Here is a 12,487-nt window from a genome sequence, read left to right as displayed (position 1 = left end):
GCTTTAATACTTTTACAGCCTTAGTTAACCTTACTTTATAATAATAATAAGTTATAGTAAGCTACTGTATTATAGCTATTTATAATATATATAAGTGTATTAGGTTATTCTACATTATTTACTAACCTTTATAAAAAATTATAAAGGCCTTAAGATTACACCTAATATAATATTAGCCTAATATAAAATACTTTTAACTATTTTTTTTTTCTTTAAGCTATAAAGCTATACTAATTATATTAAAATTAAAAGCATATTTACATACTATAAACTATTACATAGGGGGTAAAGGCTTAGAGGCATTTTATTACTTAAGATAATAAGTTTAGATAGCTTAAATTTTTTTATGTAAAATTTTTTCTTAAAAGTTTTTAGCCTAATTAAGTCCTTTTCTAAACTTAATAAAAACACTATTTTAAAAAAAGTTATACTTCTAAAGACTTTAAAAAAATAAATTTATTTAGTGTAGCATAAGCCTTACTGCGCCTTATTTTAATAAGTAAGATTTTAATTTACTTAAAGTTAATTTATTCTTAATTTACTTTAACTTTTTTTAATTAGTACTTTTCTCTCTTAACCTATTCTTTTTTTTTTATTATATAGTGTTATTCTTTTATATTATTACTATATAGACTTATTGCCTACTTTTTGCCTAGTTTATAATAACTATAGACCTCTTTTTAACTTTTCTACTAATAAAGTTAGAGCTCTTTATTACTAGTGTAACAGACATAGCTGTGTAGTATGTTACTTTATTATAATTATTATATTTTTTAGTGCTTATATCTAGTTTTATCTAGGCGCGTTAGCTATTAGCTAATGTTAACTCTAATATATAACCCTTAAAACATGTTTAAGCTTGCGCTACTATAGTCTAATTAGGTCTATGCTAAGGCTAACCTGCACATGCTAGGCGTGACACTACATTAAGTAAAACACTAGTGCTTAATTAATTATTTTATACATATTAAAACTCTTTTAAGACTTTTATGCTTTCTTTTACTTCTTCTACACTATTTATCTAGATTTATTATAATATATAATTAACTTTTTTTAAGTCTTTTACACTAACTTCTACTCCTTCTACACTATTTATATATATACATTATTATAATATATAGCTAACTTTATAAAGACCTGTCTAATTTCTACCTTTTTAATATACTCTAAATTAGCCTACCTTATCTCTATCTATGCATAGAGATTAGGAGCAACTAAGGGCTAGTCTTTTATAAGATAATTTGCTAAAGGCATATATTATTACTACTATAAACTATATTACTTTTATTAACTTTAGTCTAATGCAGAATCTTATAAGCAGCTATTCTAACTATAGTGCCTTTTACTAGCTTAAAAAGCAGGTTAATAAGAGTTAGGCAGATTCTCCTTAGTACTTTATATATTACCTAATAGGTAATATTAACTTTTTAACCTTTCTAGATCTACTTTTATTTCTGTGTTGTCTTTTATAGAGTAGGCACTTACTTAGCAGATCTTTTTAAAAGCATCTTTAATTATATAATGTAGCCTTAGCTTTTACATTAGCTAACTACAAATAAATAGATTAAAGTGTGTGTAGCATAGGCGTAAAAGTTTTTTAAATTATAAAGAAGATGTACTATATGCACAGCCTATTAGAGCCTACTAAGGGGGACGTTTCCTTCTACGCACAGCTATACTTTTATAATCCTGCCTAGGCTAATAGTGTGTATATAGGGCATTAGGCTAATAGTAGTCTTAATTTAACTATACTTACACAGCTACTACAGATAGTTAAGACAGATTATAATAATTCTTAAATTAAGATATATAAAACTGCACATAAGTAGTTATAGTAAGCTTATAAGTAAGATAAAGAATTATAAATTACTTTTAATCTATAACTATAGTTAATTATGCAGGCTAGAGCTAATTAACATTAAAAGAACCTACTTATTACTAAGAAGATTACTACTTTAGTCTATAATAAGCTAGTTAAAAATTATAACTAAGATTTTATTTTTTACTACTAACTTAGCTCTAATCTAAGACACTGTTAGTCTTTATACTAAAAAATTAAACATACATATGTAGTATATTAGCCTCTTTACTATGTTTTAATGTTTTTATAGAGTACTTTTAGGTTTTACTATAGTTTATAGCTGTGTACTTTACGCATGTCTTACACCTAAGATACTCTAACTAATTCTAAGTATTACTAATTCTATCTATTTTTTTAGCGTAGTAGTTTTATTATGCCTTTTAATTATAGTCTATTATTCTAGTAATTTATTATTAACTGCTAGGCTTAGTGTAAATAAAGAAAGTTATAGTAAATTATAGTAAATTAAAAACAGTTACATGCTAATCTATATTAAGAAGTATGTAATGCATTAAATTAAGACAACTTTTAGGCTAATTTAGTTAGAATTTAGACTATTCTTTTTTTAAGTTACATTAGCAGCAGTTACTTTATTACATAGTGTTATTAAAACTTTATAGCTATTATTTAAAAGCTTAGTTAACTTACTTTATTTATTACTTTTACTGCTAATCCTAAATAGCTAGAGTTAGAGTAGGAGATTAGTACATCCTTTTAGCTATTAGATTAGCTAGATCTAGTCGCGCGTGTTTTTAAGCTGCGTCTTAACTCCCTCCTTGCAGACCTCTAGACTAACTATGTATTTAGCTAGTATACTAGTATTATGTATACTATTAAGTACTAAAAGTAAGGTTTACCTTATACTTACATTTTACTTTTTTTATGTTATAATTACTATAATTAGTTCTTTAATCTAAACTTTATTAATTAGGTTATATAGGCTAAGCTTTTTATAAAAGCTTAAAATCTAAATAAAGTTCTAAGTAATATTATTAAAACTACTATAGTTTATAAGCTATATAGAACTTTAAATTCTAGCATGCCTTATATGCAAACTATAGAGCGTTCTCTCTAAGCAACCTGTTAGAAGCAATTTTTAAAGGAATACACTAATAAAACTCTAGTTAGTAGAGATAGTTATTCTATATATTAGCGTTAACCTAGTTTAACTTAGGTTGTAAAGTGTTGTAGTTAAAATGTTATAGTTAATAATTACTAAGTAGTGCCTTATAGTCTATACTTTTTATGTAAGTATAACACACATGTTAATGTAGAGGTCTATGCCTCTATAAAGTTAGTTAAATATATACATAAGTATATTTATAAGGGCACTAATTAGGTTGTTATCTATATCTAGTAAAAGGACAAAGTTGCCTAGTATCTAAACATGCGCTATATTAGACTAACTAAGGCTGTTTAGTAATTAATAGAGTTTAAAGTTTATAAAAAAAAGCCTTTTATTATTTAATTAGCAGTGCATTTACTAGAATAGCATATAGTTACCTTTTATAACAAGGATAGTGCTAAATAGGTAGAGATTGCAGTTAAATAAAAAAGATTATTATTAATAAAATAGTTAAAGTATAATGCCCTTTATATAAATAAGTGTAATCTTCTTTACTAAGACTTTCTAACCTAGTATTGTTAGAATTTAGAGAAAGATAGTAGTAAATAGACTTAGTTCTAATATAATTAGTACTTTATTAGTTATGTCTACTTCTATAGTTTTTTCTCTAAAAAGCGTTTCTATCTTAAGATGCTTTTTATATAAATTCTAGGCATAATTAGTTTTAAATATTTTTATATAGTTAATAGTTAGATCTAACTTACTTTTAAAGACGCTTATTTAGCTTTTAATTTTTTAGTTAAAAATAGATTATAGTAGTATATATTTTTTAAGCTTTAGCATTTAGCACTTACTTTTAAGTTATATTACATCTTCTTTTAGGCCCTAGTTTTTAGAAATGTAGGTAATTCTATAGTGTTATAAGATAAGTTCTTCTAACATTTATCTAATAACCTGCCTCTTTACTTAAAATAAATAGTGTTGCCCCTTAGCATTACTAATCTTATAAAAGATCTATGCCTGTAGCTAATTAACTAGGCTATGCTTAAGTTATTTAAAAAAAACCTTTCTAATTTTAACATGCCTATGCTATAGAGATATTAAGTGCAGGAGGCTATTAATCTATTAGTTGCTAAGCAGCTTAATTATAACACTATAAAGTAAAATCTTAATTATACTAATACATATAATAAGCTAAATAAGGCCTAACTAAAAGTTTTTTATGCTATTACTTAGTTTGTTTTTACTATGCTATAATTTAGTTGCTACTTTATTTAAGGCTTTAGTAGAACTAGAAAGACTTTTTTATATAAAACTATTTACACTTATTTTTAGACCTAACGCAAGATTGTTTTGTGCGTAGTATTATCTAGCATTACTGTGCTCCTTCTTCTTAGCAGCTGCACTGCTTATTATTAGTTTAAGATACTTATTAATATTAAAAACAGATCTACCTGCTTTATGCATATAGACTCTCCTGCTGCAGACCTTATTTATTAGACAGATTTAATTATATAAGATAAAGTTCTAATATAGCACTAGTACTACTTTAAAGTAGTTAACTATACACTATAAAATATTATAAAGAACAACTCTCTATTTAGAAGTATTCTAGTGCTGTTAGAAGAGGACTTTGCCTAGATCCTTCCTGTTGTTTTGCGCAGTAGAAGGTTATAGACTATACAAGCCTGCCTTTAGAACTTCTATTTATAGCTATACTTTACTATTCTACAGCTAATAGAGAATATAAGGATAAAGTAGAGACCTGCTAACTAAGAATATGCTTAGTAGATATTAGACTTAGCTAGGTATAATAAAAAGTTTATTACACTTCTTCCTAGAATCTAGCAGTTTTAGTCTATATTTGCATTTTATTTCTATATCTATCTACTTAATTTACTTTAGAAACCTACTAATCTAGAAGTCTATGCTTTTTTATTAAAGCAAAGGTGTATATTAGTAGTCTAAAATAACACTATTAATTTCTTAAATAACTTTCTATTTAAGCGCTTTAAAAGTGTTGTAATAGAGTTTTACTTTACTAATAAAGTTTACTAATTTTTTTTAAATAGAATTAATTAACTACTAGAGGACCTACTTTAAAGCTTTAATCTGCTTAGCCTCCCTCTGTCTACTTTATAACTAAAGGTTAGTGTTCTTGTTATGCTCTTGTGTAATCTAGATCTAGGGCAAAGATTGTGTAATAGCACATGTCTTATAGTTACTGCTGTTAGCTAGATAGCGCCTTTCTTTATTAGTAAGATACTTAGCAGTAAGTTTAATAGTTAGATCTAAATAATTATACGTGTAAAGTTAGTATTTAAAAATAATAATACCTTACTTTTTCTAATTATTTAGTATTAGATTCTAGTTTAACTTTATTTTACTATGTTTATTAATAAGTTGTAAAGTTAGTTGCTTAAGATTATTAGTGTTAACCTATAATATCCTGTCTTTACTTATAGCTAGTTATATGTAGCCCTTTTATGTGTTACTACTGTATCTAGCATCTTTATTCTAATTCTGCCTAGTTTAATAAGTAAGGTTGTCCGAACGTTAATCACAGGTATATTGATCCAACTCTGTGTGGATATCACGTAAGCTTATCTCACGTGATATCTGTGCGGGCTTGGCAGGGGGCCAGTATAAAACCAGCCATCCCAACGTACTTAGGATGGCAGCCGTCACCAGAATCAATACATTGTGTTGCCTGCTCACCTCTTGGTACGCCCCTTGGGCGTACGTTCGTTCGATCGAACCCAGGTCAACCGACAAAGGTAGTTAATATTATGTATCCTAAAGTTATTTTATAGACTGCTCTGTACAGTGCATGTACATTTCTGCCCTACTACTATATTTGCCTTATTAGTAATGTCTGCTTTTATTATAATTATATTAGTCCTACACTATCCTATTTTAGGCAGTGCCTCTAGAAATCTAGTTTTAGCTTTATGTAATAACAAATCTAGCCTTAGCTCTTTTAAATTAGGTTTAATTTTTTTTAATTTACTATAATACTTTCTCTTTACTTCTTACTTACTATATTATACTTCTTGTTATTTTGCCTTCTATCTACTTACTATATTACTCTTTATGTACACATCTGCTAGAGCTATTTTGCCTTCTAACCCTTCTGTATATAAAGAGCCTATTAGGCCTGTAGCTGTTATGCTAAGTATTAAGTAGTAAATGTTTATTTAAAAGATGCTTAATTAGCATTACATTATAACTACTTACTTTACCTACATTAATTATAGTCTAACTAGACAAGAGAAGAGAAGTATTAGCTACACCTACTTTAACATAAGCTGCTTTTGTACTACTTTATTATATAAGCTAATTTTTTTATAAAACTAGAACCTTTATTATTCTTCTACTATTTTACTTAAGTATAATATTCTCTTTTTTAACTTTAACTACAACCTAGACTAGCCTTTTATTAATAATAAGAGTGTAATAAATTAGCATTAGTAGGGCTGTTACTGCAGCCTTTACCTGCCCTATCTAGGGCAGCTTTAGTCCTAGATGTAGTTCCCCTCTACTATTGTCTAGGAGTGGCTGCTCTAGGATAGACTAGTTTATAGTTAGGTAGTAAGTAATCTACTAGATGCTACCTAATTCTATCTGCCTTATATATAGAACTATAACATAAAGCTTCTAAGGCTTATATTTTATAATACTAAGGTAGTTAAACTAAAAGACTTATATTCTAAGCTTAACTTCTATTTCTAGTATACTCTTTAGCTAAAGCATAGGCGTGCAAGGTTAGAAGAATAGTACACATTAAAAAACTTTTCTTATTAAGTTTAGCTTAATGCTTATTAGGTATGTTATCTTAACTAGTCTTTAATCTTTTTTAATTATACTCTAAATTTATTATAATCTTAAATGCTTTATATATTATTTATTAGTATAACATTTTTAGTTATTACTAGAAAATTATAAGCTAAAGTATAAAAATACTTTTTTACTTTTAATAGAGTTAATATCTAGTTCTACTCCTTTTTCTTCTATAAGCTACTATAATAGTAGCATGTTACAGAATCTCTAATTAGTGTAGATCTGTTATTAGGTAATTAGGCGCATAGATTAGGCTTATTAGCACTAGTCTAGTTAAAAAAAGAAGGCAGATAATTAATATTAAAAGTAAAAAAAATATTTTACTAATTAAATTAATAAAAATACTACTTACTTTAAAAAGTTAAAAAAGTTTATAAGTGTTTAAAGTTTTAAGCTTTAGCATTATTTTTTTAAAAGTTTTAATAATGTATAGCTACTAATTTACTTTATATCTATTACAGAAATAGTTATGTGCAGCCTATAATCTAATTATATTAGCTACCTATTATAAGATTGTAAACGCTGTCCTTTATATAGTAAGTATATTATTATAAAGTTAATCTATTAACTCTAGCAGAGAAAGCGTTAGTAGGTGTAGTGCTAGAGCAAACTACTGCTACACTAACTTACATTTATCTAGAAAATAAACTAACTATCTAAACCTAGCAAACTAAAAGTAACCTTGCTAACTCTACTTAATGCTTTTAAAGTCTACTCTAATTAGTCTAAAAAAAATACTAATAATTATTAAGCCTATGCTTACACTTTTTAAAAAATTTCCTTTTCTTTAGTGTACCTTTTATAAAGACAGTTATATTAGTGTAGCCTAGATTATTTACTATAATTTTAACTTTTTTTTTTTAATATTACCTAACTTTAACTAGATTAAGTGTTTATTATAAAATTATTTTATAGCTAATTAAGTCTTAACTTTTTTAATAAATAAAAAGTTAGAACTTAAAAAAGTGTTAGTAGAAACTTTTATATTATTAGTAGCTATAAACTTTTTATTATTAGTATTTTCTAGGTTCTTATCTTTTTTAGATTAACTCTTAGCTATGTTAGTGTTATCTATAGGCCCTTTTACCTCTTCTTTATTACTATTAGCTAGGCCCTTTTTAGCATTAAAAGCTATGCTAACGTCTACTACTATGTTAAACTAGAATAATAGGGACTGTATTACTTTACTAAGTTCTATACACTTATTTATTATAAGTTCTATTATATCTTTAATCTAGTTTTAGACCTAACTAAACTAGAACTATAGTAATTTATTATTTATAAAAATTACTTCTTAGAATAACTTAATTATAATTAGTAAAGCTGTGTATATATTTTGCTGTATAGGCTAAGCCCTAGTCCTTAGAACTTAGTAACTAAATAAGTTAATTATAAAGGCTATAACTAAATTATAAAGAATAGTAAGTTTATTATAGATTAGAACTAAAGTAGCTTTTTAAAGGCTTAGATCTGCCTTAGTTAAAGCTAATCTAGGCCTTTTTAGTGTTAGAGTGGATGTTAGCACAGCTAGACCCTTCTACAGAGTAGGGATGCTCTTTAGAGAAGTAGTAATATCTCTAGGCATTACCTTTTTTTTCTTTAGCTAATAGACTTTGTTTTATTTAATAAATTTAGTTTAATTTACTAATATATATTAGTATTTAAGTATATTTTATTTAGAAAGAAAATAACTTACTTTAAAAATTATAACTTTTACCTTTTACACTATAGTAATAATTTACATAACTATAGCTAAAATAGTTAAGAATATATATATAGTAGACAAACTTACTGTTTTTTTTTAAGCATTTTTAGCAAAGATTTTGTAAGATTTAACTTACTATAAAGGCTACTAGTGCCTTAGCTACTTTAGGGCGTGTGACTTTAATTAGAACTAAGTTAAAGCTGTTTTAAAAAGGATTAACCTATATATACACTATAATAATCTAATTTATTTACATCTTAACTAACTTTAAATAAGCTGTTATAACTTTTATGTTTAAATCTTTTATAAACTTAAGGTTTATTAGGCGCCTAAAGAGTCTTATTATCTTTACAGCAGTCTAGACCTTTTTATATAGCAGCTTTAAATTAATAATTTTATATAAATTAGTGTCTTTTATAAAAGAGTTAAACTACTTAAATTTACTACTTAAAAGTTTAAGCTAAAGTATAATTTTTCTTTTTTTTTTACTTTTAGTTAGCTTTAACCTAGCTTTAGCTAGATCTATCTAATAAAGCAAAACAATTAAAGTTAGAGCAGGCAGGGCCTAACCTATGCCATATCTATAATGTCTATACTAGGAATATAGTGGCATAAACTACTGCTAGAAAGGGTACAGTCTGCCTAGAGTAAACAGAGGTGCTTTATGTTAAAGCTACTAGGTGTTCTAGTACAGACCCTAAGCCTGCAGATATTAACCCTAGGCCTGCAGATATAGACCTTGCAGTGGCAGATATAGTCTGCAACTTAGCTAATAGGCAAATTGCTGCTAATATTCTCTATAGCTAGATATAAGTTAGATATAAGTAAAAGTAAGCTATAAAAAGATATTATTAGTCTAATTTTTTTCTAAGTTATATTAATCTAAATTAATTTAGATTTACTTATACTTTTATTATACTATTACTAGCTCTAATCTTAGCTGCCCTATAAGCTGTACAGTCTAGTCTAGCTAAAGGCGCGGGCAGGCACTGTCTAGTTTAGTCCTGCCTGTAATGCTATTAGACTTAAGTAAGACTGCGTGTCTTCTAGTTAGGACATATTAGGCATAAAAGGTAAAAAAGTAGGTCCTAATAATATATTATTTAATAAGGTAAGTTTATTATTATTTAGTGCCTTTATTTTTCCTAATTAGCCCTAAATTATAACACATATAAGGTAAAACTTACTATTGCTATTAGCACTAGCCTTTTTAGCTAAGAGGTTCTAGCCTTTAGTTAGGCCTTTACCTTAGAAATTAATAATAACCTTAGTATTAATTTTTAGTAATAAAGGCTTATTATTAAGTTATAACTAGTTATTATCTAGTATTATTATAGTGTTATTAGATGTAATCTGCTGCGTTAGAAGTAAGTAAAGAGTATTAGAGGCTGTTCTAATTAGATTTTAACCTAAAACATGTAGATAGAGTAAGATGTGTACCTATAGCGTCCTTAGCAGTTTAGGATTAGCTAGTAAGGTCGCACTGCCCTAGTTAGGTGGGTTGGTGGGCGTGGCAGGAGGAGATGTGAAGCTGGGTTGGTTAGATTGTTTATTGTGGCGGCCGTGCGCGTAAGCGAGCTGTTACGTAATCATTCCTAATTAGGACTAGCCCCCTTCTTCCTGGAAAGGAAGGCTAATCTGCTCGTCCTACTCACTTCAAGATGCAGTTCAAATCACAGCCATACCGCCACGTCGCTCCGACTGCCGAGATCCGCCGTTATCCCCTCCGATGACCGATGGAACGACCTGGTCGAGCCCACCACATCCTCATGCTTCTCAAGTTCACCGGCGCTGATTCCTAGACTAAGCTGCATCGAGCTCTAGACTCGGCTCGTTGAATGGGAATACAATGTGATGGGAAGAATACAAGTTAAGATAGAGTGCGGCAAGTGCTTCAGCAACTAGGTTCAAGCGCTACTGGTAAAACGCTGTCGTTGCAAGCGCATACAAAGGTGGAAAGGCCCTGCAACCACCTACCAACTTATCCTCTTAGATGCTACTGCAGTAGTAATTCTTTGCAAGCTCCTAACCTAAGCGAGTCTGCCATCCTCCCTGTTAGTGTCGTAGGAGGAGTTTGTCAGTGTGGCGAGGCTGAGGTGGCGAATCCTCGAGGCGTATAGTAGTTTCTATAGGTATATAGCCAGTTGTAGAAACCCCCTTTAGATAGCAGAGGATCGCCTTAGAAATTGGGCGGGTACTAATCGTACTCCTATGTTACAGCCACGCCCTTGTTGGTTAACACACCTCTTGATTGCGAAGTGTATACCCTGTTTTTATAGGTATCTACTTAGTATCCTTCTTAATATTAAAGCGTTTTAGCACTTTTTTACTTATTATCTACTAAGAGTACTAAAGCATATAACGTATTTCACAAGTAAGCGGGCCACACAAGTAAACAGTCTACCTTAACAATATTTTTATACTTAAATTACATTTTACTCTACAACACCTACATTAATTGATTAAATAATAAAAGAAATATTATAAGTTTTAACTTAGTAATCTTACTAGTAGTACCTTAAATGTGTTTGAATTTAAGACTATTAAATGAAGAAATCTACTGCGTTCATTGCCAGCGAGGGTTAGAAGCACTTTAGAGTTTTGAAGTATCGCTACATGTTGTAGCGGTATCCATATTCTGAATCTTATCGCCTGACATAGAACAAAAGAAGGGGTAATTCAAGGCAGAGATTTATATCCTGTTAGTATTCACTTTAATTCTAGCAAGAGATTTAAAGGGAAGACTCTACTTTAATCCTGCACACGTTAAGCAATAGTATGCAGTACTTATACAGTACTTATACAGTACTTATCTCAGGGGTCTAATACCAGGATGGGGCCGCTAAGAAGGTATGTAATTACCTGTATTCCACCACGCCACTTGGGCGTACTTACTCCTCCTACTTTGTGATTCACTGGATATTGTGACCACGGAGAAAGTCTTATTGGAGAACCCCTAAGAAATATACTTCTGTAAGTACTATGTTGTCGTCGATAATCCATGTTATGACTGAGTCTATGAGAGAATTCTATTTCTTGACAATTACTTCCCTACAGTGGACTTGTCAACAGTGGCGCCCAAACGCTTACGTCGTAGTAGTCGATGAGCATATACAGGAAGATGCGTACAACATTAGTATAACCAACACTTTGACTGAAACATATAGCGATAGACTTGGTGATCCAATGAACTCATGTTTGTGATGACGACAATTGGGAGGCGAAGAACCCTTAGACGCTCATCAATTTAATCCGTATGGTCAACCCATCACCTGGCGCCGCGAGCTAACGAAACCTCGCTGCTTGCACCAACTAACCAAACGGACACTCAAGCTGACAGCTAATTTATTGATATCTTCTATGTCAAACAAGGCTACTCAAACGGATTATTGGAGTTACAAAGGGTCCTTCGAGACCAACAATCTTCTTCATAATACATACCTGCCTGTCAGGAGCGGAAAATCGGGGCGCGTTGGATCATTCAGGAGAAACGAACTAGTTACCTACAAGAAGATAACCTCGGGCTGTGATATAATGGCCGGTATCTGTTTAGGTTTGCGACAACGAAACATTAAGAAACACTAGACGCGAAAGCTTGAAAGAATAGATAGCATCGCTATGAGACTTAATAATAATATATGATGCTAAGGGACTCCTGAGGTTGAGACCAGTCTCCGCAAGTGCTTTAGTGACGGCAAAATCCGCGGTTCGAACAAGCTCTGAATGAAGGAGCTGGTGTATAATGTATTCTTTGAGAACTAGTGTTATAACCATCGTAGAGTATTTGAAAGCGCCATCCTCTTCAATTGGTAGGAAAAAAGCGCTTTAACCAGCCATGAGATGGACGATTTGCGTTGGTTGTTTCTTGCGTACCACTGGACTCTAAAACAGCATCGGAACCAAAACGAAAACGTATGAAATGATGCTTCGAGTCGCTGGGAGACTGGGTGCCAATTTCAAGCACGAAGCTTCCACTGATGATGTCGGGGTTGATTTCGCGCCATGCATCAGTCTC

This window comes from Lindgomyces ingoldianus (assembly GCF_010093535.1).
Source record: "Lindgomyces ingoldianus strain ATCC 200398 unplaced genomic scaffold BDR25scaffold_7, whole genome shotgun sequence".
In the NCBI taxonomy this organism is placed as follows: Eukaryota; Fungi; Ascomycota; class Dothideomycetes; order Pleosporales; family Lindgomycetaceae; genus Lindgomyces; species Lindgomyces ingoldianus.
This window is presented reverse-complemented; position numbering follows the sequence as displayed.